The 19,267-nt window shown below is 40.5% G+C and overlaps 3 long non-coding RNA genes across 3 annotated transcripts; all 3 read right to left on the bottom strand.

Moving 5' to 3' along the window:
* Window positions 1–7,196, bottom strand: LOC149401311 (uncharacterized). The gene is made up of 3 exons (XR_016296309.1): window positions 7,084–7,196; window positions 6,271–6,402; window positions 1–164 (listed from the first exon to the last, which is right to left on the bottom strand). It is a non-coding gene; the product is annotated as an uncharacterized LOC149401311 (long non-coding RNA).
* On the bottom strand, window positions 1,230–2,117 carry LOC149401312 (uncharacterized). Its single transcript, XR_016296308.1, has 2 exons — window positions 2,000–2,117; window positions 1,230–1,569 (listed from the first exon to the last, which is right to left on the bottom strand). It is a non-coding gene; the product is annotated as an uncharacterized LOC149401312 (long non-coding RNA).
* A 7,751-nt stretch (window positions 7,197–14,947) lies between the features above and the next one.
* LOC149401313 (uncharacterized) lies at window positions 14,948–16,554 on the bottom strand. Its single transcript, XR_016296304.1, has 3 exons — window positions 16,395–16,554; window positions 15,582–15,713; window positions 14,948–15,025 (listed from the first exon to the last, which is right to left on the bottom strand). It is a non-coding gene; the product is annotated as an uncharacterized LOC149401313 (long non-coding RNA).
* Between the last annotated feature and the right edge of the window lie 2,713 nt (window positions 16,555–19,267).

The raw sequence follows: 19,267 nt of genomic DNA on the forward strand, positions 1-19,267 counted from the left end.
GTGCATACTCAGTTGATTACTTTACAAGTCCAAGGATAAAAGAAAGTAAACGAAAAAAAAAATAAAACCAACCTTCGACACTTGATAGTCTATCCAACGAAAATCTTCAAACTCTCGACCACACTTAATCCTGAGGTCTTTCTAACCCTTCTCCTTCTCACTTCCTGATTATAAGAAAAATTTGAAGAAATAGGGATGAGCCTGAGGCCCAGTAGGTGCTATAGTAATGGTTTGATTTTTAAAAAGATTTTCGAAAATAATATTTACTTAATAATAATACTACTCTTGTCACGTGTAAATCACCATACACGTACAAGTATACCTCGCAGAAAAGTAAACGTGCATTGAATGATGAGATATGCAAATGCAAAATGCGATTTTTATGCTGGTGGCCTGCCACCGCCTGCCCACATAACCCGTGGCAGTCCTCTGATCAGAATGGTGCACTCTCCACACCCTTTTATATATACGCATGCATTCTCCGCTTCGTATATATAAGTATCCGGCTATCCCAGGCCAATAAAGAAAAATATTATATTTATATTTTTCAAATAAGGGATATATGTATAATATCGAAAATATTCTCAACTTCATGATCAGATATCCTGAGATGAAGTTCCGCCACATTTTCTAAGAACGGTTTAGGTTTCGTGGCACGTTCACAACCATTTTCATTTCGAAAATAATATATACTTGAGGCCAAACCATAAAATCAGGAGAGAAGGGTTATAATAACCTACCTCGAGATTAAGCGTTTACGTCGCTCGTCCACGACACGCTCGCTCGTCCTGTGAGCCTGAACATTCACTACAACCGAGACTCCAGACGTTCACTTACTCCGTGAACCCTCTAAACGACTTTCAGTCTTGAGTCCTATCACAGTAAATCAAACCGATCCTGAATCAGAATCCTACGAGTAATCCATAATACTCAAACTCTAACGTACGATTTACAAATCTTAGAACCCAAAGACATATCCACTATAAGGAATCCAAGTTCTCGGAATAAAACTTCAAACGATACGAGAAAGCTTAAATTCGAACAAAAACTACGTTCAGACTCAAAACCGAGAAATAATCTTAATATGCAAGCCTCGTTCTCCTCTTTTCTGAATTCCAAAGGAAAAATAATCGAATCTTATCACTATTAAGCTCGTGTAACCGAGAAATCAAACGTTAAATCACAATCGAGTCTTAATTCTTAAAATCCTTAAACGAGCTTAATAATAATAACAACGAATAATCTATGTTTTCTTTTCTTTCCAACTTACATTAAAACCGACGTTAAAACAAATTAAACTTACTAACGTACTAACTCGAACCGATTCGTACAAAATAACTATAAATTTCATAATTATACAACAATAATACAATAACTCGCTAAATCCTAAACGGATGCTTCGCGAGCCTCCGAGCCAAAACCGAAACGCCGTATCCACCCGACGTCCTCCCGGTCTTGTTCGGCCTCGCCTCGTCGACACTCGCGTTGTAGCTCCGTCATTTCCCGGTCACGTCCTCGTCGTCCCGAACCAACTGTTTTGGGCTCTGCGTAGCCCGTCCTAAACTGAGCCTAGACCCTCGATAAACAAAACTCAAATGAAGACCAACACGTTAACTTGTCATAAAAACTTCCAAAACATCATAACCCAAAAATCAAAACCAATTGTCCAAATATCCAAAAAAAAACGATCCATCATAAACATACTCTCAAGCATAATTTCAATCCGAGAACACTCCAACGTCAACAACAATCTCAGAATTCAAAAAGCCCCAATTTCATGAACGAGGAACCCTAACTGTGTGAAATTCGGCCAAAAATCCAAGGAAAATCCAATCAACCAATCTCAATTCACAATTCGAGTACTCAACATCACAACCAAGTTTAAACAATCAATCAAAGTCAATCAATTCCCGAAATTTCTTATTGAAATCAAAATTCCCAAATTAGATTTCAAACCCTAAATCACTCAAAATTCCATTTCGAGTTTGAGTTCCTTTACCTTATTTTCGGGAGATTCAATCTTCTCGGAGTGTCCCCTCACCTTCCGGGCGGTTCTTTCTCGGGCGGCGGCCACGGCGAGCTCGCGGCGATTTCCTTTCCTCGGCGGGGCGCGAGAAAGAGCTGAGGAAGAAGAGTGAAGAAGAAGATGAGGGAAGGGTGATGGTGGTCGGGATGATAAGGTTTCTCGGTGGTGTTTTTTTTTTCTCTGCTCTCTTTTGCAGGTGGCGTGAGCGAAAATGAGGAGGAGGAGAAGAAGTGAATCGAAGAAGAAGAAAAAGGAAAGGAGAAGAAGGATGTAGAAGAATTCTTCAAATTGTTTTTGTAAATAAACCCCTTGTACTTTCCTTTTCCATTAAACTGGCCCAGAACTCAAGTTTTCTTTCAAATGAGCCCAGAAAAACATGACGATTACATCCTTGTCACAAAACTTTGTGACTTCAACCGTAACTGAACGAACATTTAATTTAGAGCTTCAAACCGAAAATTTTCTCGTACGTTCTCGATTAAGTCAAATATATTTAAGGTTTCTCGGAAATAATTCTCGTCCTTGAGAATTTATCTTCTTAAATTATCTCCGGAATATTTCCTTGAAAAATAATTTATTACTCGAGACGAACTCGATAAATCCTTCATTTCATTCCGAGATTTCTCCTTACCTTAATAAATTTAAACTAATTCAATAAACGTGTTATTCCAACCCAAAAATGATGGAAATGATTCTTAGAAAATTAATCCCATAATTTTCTCGTCATTTTGATCAACTTAATTTACAACATTAAGTTTAAATTTCGAGTCGCTACAGTACCGCCCGGCATCGGTTAAGCCCCTCCGTACACCTTCCACCGCTACTAACCACAGCATGGCCCCAAGCGTGCTGGACCACCTCCGCACACTCATCGTTAGTGATCCAGCCCGGCTCGAAAGCCCACCGCCTCTTGGTTCTCGAGCTAGCAGTCACCGCCGGGCCTCGCTGCTCCGTATCGATGACGATCACCCGATGGTCGGACCCATAGAAGCCAAGAACCTCCACAAAGGCTGCTGGGAACATCGCCCTCCACCCCGGGTTTACGACGGCTCGGTCAAGCCGACATTGAACGTTCTTAGCACCACTTTGCTTGTTATCCCAAGTTAATAACTCCCCACTGAACCCCAAATCATGAAGGTCACAGTCCTCCAACGCCTCCCCGAATCGAGCCATGTCGCTCGCTCTTCTTCTCGTGTTGCTCACGTGTTCGAAGTCAAAGAGAACCTCGTTGAAGTCCCCCGCACAAAGCCATGGCTCCGAACCACTCCCATGGAGCCGCCTAAGAAGCTCCCAAGACACATGTCGCTTCGACTCGTCCGATTCGCCGTAGAAGCCAGTAAATCTCCAACAAACTCCTTGATCATTTCCAACTAACGCGTCGATATGCCCCTTGCTATAGCTCCGGATAGTGACCACCACTTCTTCCGCCGATAACAGGTATAACCCCCCACTCCGCCCCCTCGCGGACACACCAAATCCCTCTGTGCACCCCAAACTTCTCTTTAAACGATCAACCCGTACTCCTCTTAATTTCGTCTCCGAAAGAAAGAGGAGGTCCGGGGCCCGCTCACGGATAAGATTCCGTAAGCAGCCCATCGCCCGTGGGTTACCCAACCCCCGGGCGTTCCAACATATGAGTTTCATTGGGTCCGGTCAGCCCGCCCATGGCCGGCCGCCGATAAATTAGTGTGTGGTAGTACCAACTCCCTTCCATCAGTAGTGTTCGTGAGCTCCACCGCCCCCGCCTCACTGTTCGGAAAAAGCTCCCCCCCCCTCGGCCAAGTCCAACCTCCGCATCGCCGCTCCCTTCAACTCATTCTCGCCGGCGCTTGCTTCCACGGGCCGAAGCTGGAGATTCCCGTCTCGTCTTGGCCGTTGGAGTTGAGTTTGTGCTTATGTTTGGCGTGAATGTTGCACGGAAGGATTCACATATTTGTGCCACAAGCTTTGGATCGGGCCCAACTCCATGGCTCCCATCCCCTTGTACCCCCCCTCCCCCCCCCCCCCCCCCCCCCCCCCCCCCTAACAAAAGTGGGCTCTTGTTGCTGGTTCTCCTTTGGCCCAATAGTGGGTCTCAGATCCACAGACGCCAAATGTGAATCCGGGCCTTTAACCTCCAGGTCATTCCTCTTAGGGGCCAAGTGGGCCGAGTTGATTGCATACTCCAGGCCCAACTCCTCAGTAAAGCCCACACGTTTGCCATCTTCCCCAAGGTCCATTTTGTCTTCACATGCTTTGCGTCTTACCCTCCTCACCGTGTCAGATTTTTTACTCAGACCAAAGGAATTCCTAGAAGAGGGCTTCTGAGCAATCTCTTTTCCCTTCTTCAGGGCCCGATCTCCAGGAATATCATGATGAGGGAAAGGTGTGACCTCTTCAGCTCCCAGACGCCTGTCATCTCTACCCACGTCTTGCGCCGCGGAGCTACCACCGCCTCGTTTGTCGCACCCCACCTGCTCCAAGCGCGAACCTCCGCGATTGGGACCCACGCATTCTGTCTCCTCAGCCCCGCCATCGCCCACCTTCACTTCCGGCCATGGCCTCTTCCCCAGGTTTGATTTCCGCTCCGCAAACTCAAAGCAGTTCAGCCATTGGGATTTGGAGTCAAGCCAAGGACCAAACAGGGCGACCTCAGGAAAGCCCTGTTTCCGAACAACCCACTTCTCCAACGCAGAGCACTCGGAGCTTTCGTGCCCTAAAAATCCACATTTAAAGCACAATAGTCCAAGATTCTCATATCTCGCTTGGATCCATAGAGCACGCCCATCTCTCCTGTCGACGAAGAAACCCGGAACCAGAGGAGAAGAGACTATCACCTTCACCTTAATCCTCATAAAAGGACCAAACCGGTTCAGCTAGTTCAGATTACCCTCAAGAAATTCACCAAAAAAGCCCAGCAATTTTTTTAATACTCTGGGCATGGATGAAATCGGGGGGGAGCCCGCACAATCTGACCCAAAACGGAGATTTGGAGAAGACGATCTCCTCGATTGGCATATTTTCCGGCCAGGAGCGCACCACCATCTGCGCTCCCCTCATCGTCCACTCATCGTCCATGGTCGCCTTGCTAGGAATGCCTCCCGGTCGGTGCTCAGAGCGAAGCTAAGAAGGAAGACTCCCGAGCTGAGCTCCTTGACCGACCATTTCCCTCTGCTCTGCCACACCTTCGTCAAAACAGCCATGAACGTATTCTTTCGCAAAGGCTTTGTAGAAAGGACTTTAGCCAATAAGACCTCCGCATTAGGCCTAGGATACTCCGAGTTCTGAGAAGACTCAGCAAGCGACAGTTCTGACGCAAGCAAGGTCAAGGTTTGATCTTCATGCCTACCCACATCTACTTCCTTATCCCCTGGCGCACCTTGGGATGACAGCGTAGATTCACTCATTTCGAGACGGAGGCATGGTAACAGCGGCCACTGTCATGCCCCGAGAAACGAGACGTGAACTAAGCGAAGATAAGCGATATTAAACACACTTTATTAAACACTAAACGAGTAACCAAACATCCCACAGTGCATACTCAGTCATTCACTTTACAGATCCAAAGATAAACAAAACAGAATGCAGAAAATATAACAAACTTTGATAAACCAAAAGCTTATATACAGACCTGCTAGATAACGAAACTAAAAACTTCAAAAACTTGACGACGTAAAACTCCGAGGTCGTCCTAACCCTTCTTCTCGTTCCCTGATTATAAAAAAAAATTGAAGAAATAGAGATGAGCCTGAGGCCCAGTAGGTGCTATAATAATGGTTTGATTTTAAAAAGATTTTCGAAAATAATACTTAGCTTTATAATATTACTATTCTTGTCACGTGTAAATCACCATACACGTACAAGTATACCTTGCAGAAATGTAAATTGCAGAAATGTAAATGACAGAAATTTAAATGTGTCCCTAGATACTTCTAAAACGTGTACTATCTCCTGAGCCGCCTGCCAACTTAACCCGTGGCAGTCCTCTGATCAGAGCAAGGTGCACTCTCCGCACCGTATACATGTGTGTGTGAAACCGGCTTGTCCAGGATATACGAAACATTTCCTTTCGTAAATACGGGATATATGTATAATATCGAAAATATTCTCAACTTCATAATCGGATATACCGAATTGAAGTTCCGCCACATTTTCTAAAAACGGTTCTAGGTTACGTGGCACGTTCACAAACATTTTCATTTAGAAAATAATATATACTTGAGGCCAAACCATAAAATCAAGAGAGAAGGGTTATAATAATCTACCTCGAGAGTAAGCGTCTATATCGCTCTTCCACGAGACGTCCGCTCGTCCTGTGAACTTGAACGTTCACTAATATCGAGAATCCAGACGTTCACTTACTCCGTGAACCTCTAAACGACTTTCAGTCTTGAGTCCTATCACGGTAAAACAAACCGATCCTGAATCAGAATCCTATGAATAATTCACGATACTCAACTCAAAAATACGATTTAATAATCGTATAACCCAAAGACATTTCTAACTATAAAGTCCAAAATTCGCATTTCTTGAACGAGTCTAATTTCATTTCCATAATGAAATCTGAAAATAATTCTAGCGAAACAAGTATCATTCTTTTCTTTTCCAAATTCAAAACCGTCAATAACTTATCTCAAGTCATCACTTATCCATACTCAAACTTTTCATATATAAAAAAACACATGGTCAAAGCCAACAATTCCACACGGCCAAGGAACCAAACACACGGCCAAGCTCAAATTAACACCAAACTCGTCCAAAAACCCGTAATAAACACGAACCCAACCACAATTCAAACCAATAATCCTCATAACAGTTTTCAGAATCAACATATCACAGTCACAAATCAAAATCCCCAACTTTGATGAACAAACCCTAGATTTCGGCCAAAAATCCAAGAGAAAAATTCCAAACCCAATTTTTAATCCACAATTTCGAATACTAAACATCACAACAAGCTCAACAATCCTTTAAGACCAATAATTTTCTCGAAATTCCTCAAGATAAACAAAATCCCCAATTTTTTTCATGTTGAACCCTAGATTCCACAAATCCAATTCGGGTTTGAATTTTCCTACCCACTTTTCGTGAGATTCAGCTTCCTCAGTGCTCACTTTCTCTTTCCCGGTGTCTTTTCCTCGGCGGCGGTCCTTGGTGGCTCGCGGCGATTTCTCTCTCGGTCACGGCGGGCGCGCGCTATCTCAGCTCGGTGGCTGGAGCTGAAGACGTTCAAGGAAGAAGAAGAAGAAGAACGAGGTGAAGAAGGTAGTGGATGAGGATCGGCCGACTGGTTTCGTGGTTCTTTGGTTGTTGAAGCTTTGTTGTTTTTTTTTTCCTTCTGTGTAGGTGTGGGTCGCGCGCGAGAATGGAGAAGAAAGGAAAAGATCTGGAGAGAAAACGTGGAAGAAGAAGAAAGAAAAGAAGAGAGAAGAAGAAAAAACAAAATAGAAATGTGTAGAAAAAAAACCTCAAATTTTGCTAGTCTTCCTCACTTCCACCTCAAACAAACCGACCCCGAGCTTAACGTTTTATTTCAAATAACTCCAGAAAACATGACAACCACGTCCTTGTCACAAAATTTTGTGACTTCAACCGTAACCAATCGAACCTTTAATTAAAAGCTTCAAAACTTAAAACTTAAAATTAAAATTAAAATTAAAATTAATTTACATAATTTTCTCGTCCTTTGATTAACTTAATTTACAAGATTAACCTTAAAACTTCGAGTCGCTACAGTTCTCCCCTCCTTAGAGAAATTTCGTCCCGAAATTTAAGATCTAACTGGGTACATGGAATAAGTACGGATACTTTTCCATCATATCGCTTTCCAGTTCCCAAGTCGCTTCTTTGCTTCCATGATGAGTCCACAAAACCTTCACCAACGGAATCCCACGGTTACGAAGACTCTTCATCTTTCTATCGACAACCTGGGTTGGAACTTCATCGTAAGTGACATCCTCTTGAATCGGTACATCTTCGAGTTGAACGATAGCTGTAGGATCGGGTTCGCTCTTCCGAAGCATTGACACGTGAAAAACATCGTGCACAAACGCTAACTCTGGGGGTAGAGCAAGTCGATAAGCCACAAGACCTACTCGTGCAGTAATCTGGAAAGGTCCTACGTATCGAGGAGACAATTTCCCTTTCCTTCCAAAACGGGAAATACCTTTACGTGGAGATACCTTTAAGAGCACATAGTCTCCTACTTCAAATTCGAGTGGTCTTCGTCTTTTATCAGCATAGCTCTTCTGTCGACTCTGAGCTGTCTTCAATCGCTGCTGAATGATCGCGATCTTCTCATTAGTTTCTTCAATAATCGTAGCTCCTGTCTGAACACGATCTTCTGGTTCAATCCAGCACACAGCACTACTACAAATATAGTTTTCTGATGCGCATGACTATCAGGTGCGACTAGTCGCACCTAAAAGTCGCATCTAAATGATTTTCTGGTGCGACTAGTCGCATCAGATTGTCAACCAGAAGTCCAAAAAATTTCGCTAAATTTTTTTTTTCTTTTGAGTATCAGTTGCGACAAAGTCGCACCTGATTGTTAAAAAAACTTTCAGGTGCGACAAAGTCGCACCTGATTGTTAAAATTTTTTAAGCGGGCCAATTCTCCCCCTCATTTTTTCATTCAGTTTTAAAATGAGAAATAAGTTAAAAAGAAAATATATGAAACGGGAAAGAAAAAGAGAAGAAAGAAGAGAGAAAGGGAAAGAGAGAGAGGGAGCCGAGAAGAGACGTCGCCGGGAGCTCCACCGCGCGCGCGTCCGAGCCGAGCAGAGCGCCACCGCCGCGAGCTCGCCGTGGCCGCCGTGACCCATCCTCCACCGCGCACTTCAGGCCGAGGAAAAGAGACGTCGCCGGGAGTCGCGAGGACGCCGGCGCAAGAGCAACCACCGAGGAAGGAGTGAGTGGTTGCCGGAGAATCTAATTCCATGAAAATAAGGTGAGAATGTCTCTTTCTCGGATGGATTTTCGAGCTAGGGTTTATAGCTCATAATTTGGGGATTTTGATTCCGGGATGATTTCTAAGCAATTGATTGTGTTTAGTTGTTCTTTGGACCCGATTATTGATGTTGAGGACTTGAAATTGGTGATTGGTTTCGGATTTCTTGGTTGTGGTTTGAATTTGGCCGAATTTGTGAAAAAGAAAAACTGTTTGAACTGCCTCTGTAAATCGACGTGGACAGACCGATATGATCTGAGTTCTTATTTTTGGATATTTTTCATGGATAGTAGACCGTATGAGCTTTCTAAAACGACCAAGAACATGTAAATCCATTGAGTATTGAATGAGTTATGAATTTCCAAAGTTTGTGTTTCGCAGCAGTAAAACGGGATTTCCAGAATTGTAACAGTGAATTACGAGCTGTTTTTGAGATAGCTATTCTTGTCGTATATATGCTTGTAATATCTCGTTAGAAAGCTACATGAGTCTACTTTCATTTGCCGCTAGAATCAATCGATTTCAAGTTTTGTAGCTTGAGTTATGATGGCTTAAGCGCTAATGGGTCATTGTGATTAGTTTTCAAGTTTTGTAGCTCGATTTCAAGTTTTCAAGTTTCATTTGCCGTGCGCTCGCCTCGTCCCGAGTCTCTGCAGGTTAGTGTTTAGTTTAGAATTTGTGATTAGTGTTTAGTTCCGAGCCTCATTTGATAGTCTTTTCGCAAAAATTACACTTCAAGTAGATGTAAGATATTTTATGTTATTTTGTAAAACTTGTTGAATTCCAAATAATTTTCATTCTGAGATGTTGTGTGGCTATCTTTGTTTCATATCATTTTGAGCTACAAGTTTATTGGAGTTGGTTGGTGATAAGACAAGGTTACTTTTTCTCTTTGTTCTCTTTGTAAACGAATCCTAATCATGTTCCCTAACCACCATGCTTGATAATAAAGCACTTATAGCTTCATAGAAAGTGAAGGTTGTGGACACACTTAACTGATTACTCTGAGAAAAGAAAACAAGAAATCATGACGAGCCTTTATCAATTTAACTCGACTCAGATGAAGATAATTTCTCGTAGTTTGTTTTCTGTGACTTCATTCAACTGCTCTGTTTATGACTTATCCTTCAACTTGAGAATGTGAAATATTTTCTTACAGATAAAGATAAAGACGATTTGCCTTTCGATGACGATTGCCTTTCGATGACGATTTACAGATAAAGAAACGGGTTTAAGAAATTATACGAGTCTACACGTTCTGTTTCGACGATAGAGGCTTTGAGATTGTTTAATGATTCTCTTGTGGCGAAAAAAGTCAAAGAAGAGGGTGGATCGGAGCATAATCAATTAGAGCTCTATTACGGAGAACTTAAATCACTTATTCTATAATCTCCAGAAATCGAAGTTAAATTATCATAGAAGTTCGGTGGTACCATCTGTAATATCTACATTCTCGATCATTCTCGATTACACAAACCATAACATTCTCGATCATTTTTTCTCTATTTTTTATGCTATCTATGTAATCAAATAATGAACATGCTTGTATAATTTCTTGCTGCTTTTAGCTTCGAAAAATACTTGCTAATTAGAGCCTCAAGAGGGCATATGCTACAAACAGTTTAAATAAATTAAAATTAAGATATATTGTAATTTATCAATTAGGAATATAATGAAATTAGTTTTGATTAGTTTTAATATGCTGATTATACAATATATAATCAGCATATTAATTTTTTTTAAAAAAGATAAAGAGCATCAGGTGCGACTAGTCGCACCTGATAGTCAAGACTTTCAGGTGCGACTAGTCACACCTGATAGTATAGGACTTTCAGGTGCGACTAGTCGCATGCTCAAGAGGATTATCAGGTGCGGACTTTCGGGTGCGACTTTGTCGCATCTAAAGTCGCACCTGAAAGTACTTTCAGGTGCGACTTTTGCACTTTCAGGTGCGAAAAAAATCGCACCTGATGCTATATTTTGTACTAGTGCAGGAGATCTACACGGTCTTCCATACAGAGCTTCAAATGGGGCCATGCCTATGCTGGACTGAAAACTGTTATTGTATGCAAATTCAGCAAACGAGAGATTGTCTTTCCATTTGTTACCAAAATCCAAAGCACATGCCCTCAACATGTCTTCCAGGATTTGAATAACTCTCTCAGATTGCCCATCCGTCTGAGGATGAAAAGCAGTACTGAAGTCCAGTATCGTTCCCATGGCTTCTTGGAAACTTCTCCAGTAATGAGCAGTGAATCGTGTATCACGATCTGAAGTAATGCTCAGAGGAACACCGTGATATTTCACCACGTTTTCTAGATACACTTCAGCTAGTTTCCTCTTGGAGTACGTTACCTTGATGGGAATGAAATGTGCAGACTTTGTGAGTCGATCCACGATTACCCAAATCGTATCAAAACCTTCATGTGACTTCGGTAGGTTTGTTAGAAAATCCATGGTTATCTCTTCCCATTTCCATTCTGGTATGGGCAACGGTTGCAACATTCCTCCTGGCTTCTGTCGCTCAGCTTTTACTTTGAGACAATTCTGACAACTCCTGACATAGTCAAGGACGTCTCTTTTCATGTTGCGCCACCAGAACTGTTTCTTTAGATTCTGGTACATCTTATTGGCTCCAGGATGAATGGCGTAATGAGACTTATGAGTTTCTTCCATAATCGCTTTCTTGATCTCGTCTACTTGTGGAACAGCTAAACGATTCTTGAAATACAAGCTTCCATCCCCTCGAACATTCCAATGCTCTAGCGTCTCACCATTCTGCAATCTTGTCAGAACACCTAGAAGATGTTTATCTTGCTGCTGATTCTCTTTAACTTGCTGGACCAGGTACGGTGGATCTACCAGATTATAAATCACCGCTGAATCACGACTCTCGAAGAGCTTAAGATCGTAATCCCCAATTACCATTTCTCTTTTCCAATCCAGCAATGCTAGTGCTGCTAGAACACCTGCACCTTTCCTACTCAGTGCATCGGCTACCACGTTAGCCTTGCCCGGATGATACTCGAGAGTGAAATCGTAATCCTCCATGTACTCAATCCATCGACGTTGTCTCAAGTTCAGATCTCGCTGAGTGAAAAGATATTTCAAACTTTTATGATCAGAAAAAGATTTGAAATCTTGCCCCGTAAAGGTAGCATCTCCATATCTTCAACGCAAAGATGATGGCTGCTAACTCAAGATCATGAGTTAGGTAGTTCTTCTCGTGAGCCTTCAATTGACGAGAACCATAAGCGACTACGTGTCCATTTTGCATCAAAACGCATCCCAAACCTTATGTAAACCAAAAATCACATTCCTTCTTAGTATATAACTAATGCTCCTGAAGAGTCTGCAAAACGACTCTAAGATGTTGCTCATGCTCTTGCGCATCCTTCGAGTAAATCAAAATGTCATCAATGAAGACAATGACAAACTGATCTAAGAATGGTCGAAAAACTCGATTCATCGTGTCCATAAAAGCTGCAGGAGCATTCGTTAATCCAAAAGGCATTACCAGAAACTCAAAATGACCATAACGAGTTCTGAAAGCCGTCTTGGGAATATCTTCTTCACGAACCTTCAGCTGATGATACCCAGATCTCAGATCTATCTTGGAAAAGAATCGAGATCCTCCCAGTTGGTCAAACAACTCATCAATCCTGGGTAATGGGTATTTATTCTTTATCGTCACTGCATTCAGCTTCCTGTAGTCGATACATAACCTTAAACTCTTATCGTGTTTCTTAGCGAACAACACAGATGCTCCCCATGGTGACGTACTATTTCGAATGTACCCTTTACTCGCCACCTCATCAAGTTGCTTTCGTAATTCTTGTAGCTCTGCAGGTGCCATTCTGTATGGAGGAATAGAGATTGGAGTTGTACCAGGAATAAGTTCAATGCAGAACTCTAATTCTCGATCAGGAGGTAAGCTAGACAATTCCTCTGGAAAAACATCTGGAAATTCATCCACAACAGGAATAGCTAACTCTTCCTGAACATTCCTTACATCTTCTTCTAACGAGGCAATGAGTGCATAACACGATAAATTCTTCCGTCCTCCAACGGATGCTTTCAAAATATGATTCCCTGCTTCCTGACCTTCATCATCTCGATATAGGACAGTCTTCCTAGACCCCGTATGTAGCGTTACTCTTCGCTTATGGCAATCTAGTTGGACTCTATACTTTGACAACCAATCCATGCCAAGTATGACGTCATACAGAGTCATAGGCAACACAATTAAATTCACATCTAGTTGTTCACCATTCCCACTGGTTACCTGACTGTGACAACTAAGGGTCGCTCTGGCCTCACCGATGGGTGTATGCAGAAACAAAGGTCTCTCTAACGAATTCGTTTCTAATCTCAAGATATTAAGGAAATCTTCCGAAATAAACGAATGCGTGGCACCAGTGTCAAACAACACCTTAGCCCAAGATGTTGAGATGAGAATCATACCGTCCATGGCAGTGTGACTACTTCCCGCCTTTGAAGTTTCTCTGATCACCACATTAGCTTGCCCCTCGGCTCGTCCTTTTCCTCCTCCAGAAGAACCTCTCTGGCCTCCAGGTCTAGCTTGATTCTGCATCGGGGATTGCACACTTCCCGAAGACTGTGGTCGTGGTTGAGGAAAGTATTGAGGCACAGTTCCCTGAGACTGTGGGAAACTTGGTGGTCGATACTGTGGCTGAGGCACAAATGGCCGATAGCTTGGCTGACCATAACTTGTCGGCCCATAACTCAATGGAACGTAAGTCTGCGGAGGTTGTTGTCCTTGATTCCTCGGACAATTTCGCTTGAGATGACCAGGTTCTCCGCATATGTAGCACGTGTAGCCATACGGAACAGAGCTGCTGCCACCAGACAACCTGTTACCAGACGTTCGGGTACCACTTCCTCCAGCTTGGCTTGCGCTTGCAGCACCACTGGACTGCCCCCGTCCAGCTCCTGAACGATGAACATTTCTGGTTGGTCCTCCAGAAAATTCACCTTTCTCAGCCCGCTCTTTTTGGTACGCTAGGCTGTCTTGTTCGACACGTAAAGCTGCTGACACGAGTCTAGCATACTCGCGGATCTCCAAAGCAACTATCTGCCTTCGAACGGAAGCCTTCAGACCATCTTCAAACCTTATGCACCTCATGTGCTCGGTTTCCACAATCGAAGGAGCAAAGCGAGCTAAATCACTGAACTTCGCTTCATACTGAAACACCGTCATGCTTCCTTGAGTAAGTCCAATGAATTCTCTAACCTTTTCATCTCAGAAGCTCTGTGGGAAAAACTGCCAGTAAAACAGCTCTTCAAACTCTTCCCACGTCATGGCGTCAACGTCATGTGTCCTCCTCAGTTGCCTCCACCAAACGCCAGCACGATCTTCGAGTTTAGTAGCCGTAAACTCTATGCGATACTCTTGTGGAGTTCTGATCGTATCCAGCTGCATTATAAGGTTCTGAAACCAATGATCTGCCACTTGTGGTTCAGCATCACCTTTAAATGCAGAGATATGGAGTCGCTGAAACTCTCTCAGACATTGACTCCTTGAAGGAACAGCTGGCACTTCGTTCCGTGCACGTGCGGCCATCTCCTGAAAGGCGCGATACATCGCATCAGCCACATCTTCAGGAGGTTCAGGGGGTCGCACGGTTCCTTGTAATGGTGGAACATTATGTGGTCTCGCACCTGGCGGCCTACCACGTCGTGCCATTCTGAAAGTAAATCAATGGACCATGAGTGTAAAGCAAACCGAGTATGCATTCCCTAGAGATTCTATAACCTAGACGCTCTGATACCAAACCTGTCACGCCCCGAGAAACGAGACGTGAACTAAGCGAAGATAAGCGATATTAAACACACTTTATTAAACACTAAACGAGTAACTAAACATCCCACAGTGCATACTCAGTCATTCACTTTACAGATCCAAAGATAAACAAAACAGAATGCAGAAAATATAACAAACTTTGATAAACCAAAAGCTTATATACAGACCTGCTAGATAACGAAACTAAAAACTTCAAAAACTTGACGACGTAAAACTCCGAGGTCGTCCTAACCCTTCTTCTCGTTCCCTGATTATAAAAAAAAAAATTGAAGAAATAGGGATGAGCCTGAGGCCCAGTAGGTGCTATAATAATGGTTTGATTTTAAAAAGATTTTCGAAAATAATACTTAGCTTTATAATATTACTATTCTTGTCACGTGTAAATCACCATACACGTACAAGTATACCTTGCAGAAATGTAAATTGCAGAAATGTAAATGACGGAAATTTAAATGTGTCCCTGGATACTTCTAAAACGTGTACTATCTCCTGAGCCGCCTGCCAACTTAACCCGTGGCAGTCCTCTGATCAAAGCAAGGTGCACTCTCCGCACCGTATACATGTGTGTGTGAAACCGGCTTGTCCAGGATATACGAAACATTTCCTTTCGTAAATACGGGAGATATGTATAATATCGAAAATATTCTCAACTTCATAATCGGATATACCGAATTGAAGTTCCGCCACATTTTCTAAAAACGGTTCTAGGTTACGTGGCACGTTCACAAACATTTTCATTTCGAAAATAATATATACTTGAGGCCAAACCATAAAATCAAGAGAGAAGGGTTATAATAACCTACCTCGAGAGTAAGCGTCTATATCGCTCTTCCACGAGACGTCCGCTCGTCCTGTGAACTTGAACGTTCACTAATATCGAGAATCCAGACGTTCACTTACTCCGTGAACCTCTAAACGACTTTCAGTCTTGAGTCCTATCACGGTAAAACAAACCGATCCTGAATCAGAATCCTATGAATAATTCACGATACTCAACTCAAAAGTACGATTTAATAATCGTATAACCCAAAGACATTTCTAACTATAAAGTCCAAAATTCGCATTTCTTGAACGAGTCTAATTTCATTTCCATAATGAAATCTGAAAATAATTCTAGCGAAACAAGTATCATTCTTTTCTTTTCCAAATTCAAAACCGTCAATAACTTATCTCAAGTCATCACTTATCCATACTCAAACTTTTCATATATAAAAAAACACATGGTCAAAGCCAACAATTCCACACGGCCAAGGAACCAAACACACGGCCAAGCTCAAATTAACACCGAACTCGTCCAAAAACCCGTAATAAACACGAACCCAACCACAATTCAAACCAATAATCCTCATAACAGTTTTCAGAATCAACATATCACAGTCACAAATCAAAATCCCCAAATTTGATGAACAAACCCTAGATTTCGGCCAAAAATCCAAGAGAAAAATTCCAAACCCAATTTTTAATCCACAATTTCGAATACTAAACATCACAACAAGCTCAACAATCCTTTAAGACCAATAATTTTCTCGAAATTCCTCAAGATAAACAAAATCCCCAATTTTTTTCATGTTGAACCCTAGATTCCACAAATCCAATTCGGGTTTGAATTTTCCTACCCACTTTTCGTGAGATTCAGCTTCCTCGGTGCTCACTTTCTCTTTCCCGGTGTCTTATCCTCGGCGGCGGTCCTTGGTGGCTCGCGGCGATTTCTCTCTCGGTCACGGCGGGCGCGCGCTGTCTCGGCTCGGTGGCTGGAGCTGAAGACGTTCAAGGAAGAAGAAGAAGAAGAAGAAGAAGAAGAACGAGGTGAAGAAGGTAGTGGATGAGGATCGGCCGACTGGTTTCGTGGTTCTTTGGTTGTTGAAGCTTTGTTTTTTTTTTTCTTCTGTGTAGGTGTGGGTCGCGCGAGAATGGAGAAGAAAGGAAAAGATCTGGAGAGAAAACGTGGAAGAAGAAGAAAGAAAAGAAGAGAGAAGAAGAAAAAACAAAATAGAAATGTGTAGAAAAAAAACCTCAAATTTTGCTAGTCTTCCTCACTTCCACCTCAAACAAACCGACCCCGAGCTTAACTTTTTATTTCAAATAACTCCAGAAAACATGACAACCACGTCCTTGTCACAAAATTTTGTGACTTCAACCGTAACCAATCGAACCTTTAATTAAAAGCTTCAAAACCAAGAAAATTCTCATTCGTTCTCAAATAACTCAAATATACTCAAGGTTTCTCGGAAATAATTCTCGTCCTTAAGAATTTATTTTCTTAAATTAAATTCCGGAATATCTCATCGGAAAATAATTTATCATTCACGACAAACTCGATAAATCCTTTATTTTATTCCGAGATTTCTCCTTACCTTAATATATTTCAAAACCAAAAATACTGGAAATACTTCTTAGAAAATTAATTTACATAATTTTCTCGTCCTTTGATTAACTTAATTTACAAGATTAACCTTAAAACTTCGAGTCGCTACAGCCACCCTCCAGGGACCAACGACTATCCCACCGGAAAAGTTTACTCAAAGGGATGTACGGAAAGAAAAGTCAATCGTACGGAGAGAAAAGTCCATTTTTTATATTCAACTTTCTGTAAATTTAGTATAACTTTTACACCAAATATTTGTTTTGCTCCGATAATATTACATTATATCTTACACTAAAGTGAATATTTTAATAATATATTTTTCTTATTAGGATTTTTATTTAAGATGCTTTTAGATTAACGTGTCTTAATTTTCTTAGTTATTTGTAATGTCTAATTAGATATAAAAATATAATTTTATTTTATTTATCAAATTATTTTTAAAAAATGCAATTAGTAAAAGTGAAAATTAATACATTTCATTACATTAATAATAAAACATTTTTTAGGGAATAAATGATACGGATTAAAAAATAAAAAAATTGAAAATTACTAATTGAATTAATTTTGTTTAATATCTATAATTTTTTTTTAAATATTGGTCTAGTTTAAGTAGTATTGAAGAAATTGATTTGGATTATAAACAAAACTCCATATAGTTAAAAATATATTGATTAAATTTAAATTAATTAAATATATACTTTTAATTTAAGATTATAAATTAATTAGATTATAATAATAATAAATTAAGTAAATAGCCATCTAAAACGTTTGGAATTGCTATATAGCCAACGTTTCGTAAATCTTAGGAAAATAGCCATAAAGATGACGTGGCCTAATAAATGAAAGTGGTTATTTACCTATGATTTGCGTATGTAAATATATGAAACTGACTATTTACCTAAGATTTACGAAACGTTGGCTATTTAGTAATGTCAAACTGTAAATGTGACTATTTACCTAATGGACCCTTATAATAATATTTAAATATTTTGTGTAATTTTTACACCAAATGTACAATTTTACACTAAATTTGATATACAACTGTTCATTTGTTGTAAAAGTTACACCAAATATAGAGTTTTAGGGTCTGTTTGTTTGATAACTTGAAATTATTTTTTACTTTCCAAACTTGAACAATAAAATAACTAAATTAAGTGTTTGTTTGATAACTATCATAATACAACTCAAAAAGTTTTAAAGCTGTATTTTGTTTTAATAAATGAAATCGGAAAACAGTTTTTAGGTGTGTTCCAATTTTTCACTCAACTTTTCAAAAAAAAATTACTATCTCCTTTTGACATATCTTTCTCTACTCTCAATATCATTCCATCTTCTTCACCTTCGAATATTGAACTTGTTTTTGTTCCCCGAAAAACTCAAGCTTCGCAACTCTGGCGAGAAATCTTTAAACTCTAATATGTCAATAATCGGAACTCTGTTTCACAAACCGTACTCTCATTGAATAGATCAGTTTCCACTATTTTAGTCAAAATTAGGTTTCAGGATCTGACGGTTGTCGTTCCAACTCCGGCGACAAATGTGGTGTTTTCTGGTGACTCTGTGGACAATTATCCAAACGAAAAGTACGACAATGATAGTCGCAGCAAAGACTTTCAATTATTTTATATCTCGACGCCTAATTCTTCTGTGGATTATTACACTACAACGTAAAAACTGAATAAAAAAATTGAAATCTCCACCAAACATTTATTTGAAAACAACTACAAAAAATTATTAGAGTGCGTGCAAGCATAAAAATATAAAAACATAAAATGAAAACAGTTTGAGTGAACTATTGAACGAGTTTTGAATTTTTTATCATTAGAGAGGAAATTCTATTTATAGAGTTTTGAAATTGTGCATTAGATGTTCTTAGTAATAAATTTGAAATTGTGCATTAAAAGATGCTCTTACTAATAAATCTCAAATAAAAATCCTAGAAAATGAATTGTATATATACACACACACACACACACACACACACACACACACACACACACACACATATATATATATATATATATATATATATATATATATATATATATATATATATATATATATATATCAAGTCAGGTCTTTTCTACTTACTCGGGTTTTAATTTTCTCATTCAGTTTATTATT

Source organism: Urtica dioica, chromosome 4 (assembly GCF_054948205.1).
Source record: "Urtica dioica subsp. dioica isolate 48M chromosome 4, U.dioica_male_clone48M_v1_H2, whole genome shotgun sequence".
NCBI lineage: Eukaryota > Viridiplantae > Streptophyta > Magnoliopsida > Rosales > Urticaceae > Urtica > Urtica dioica.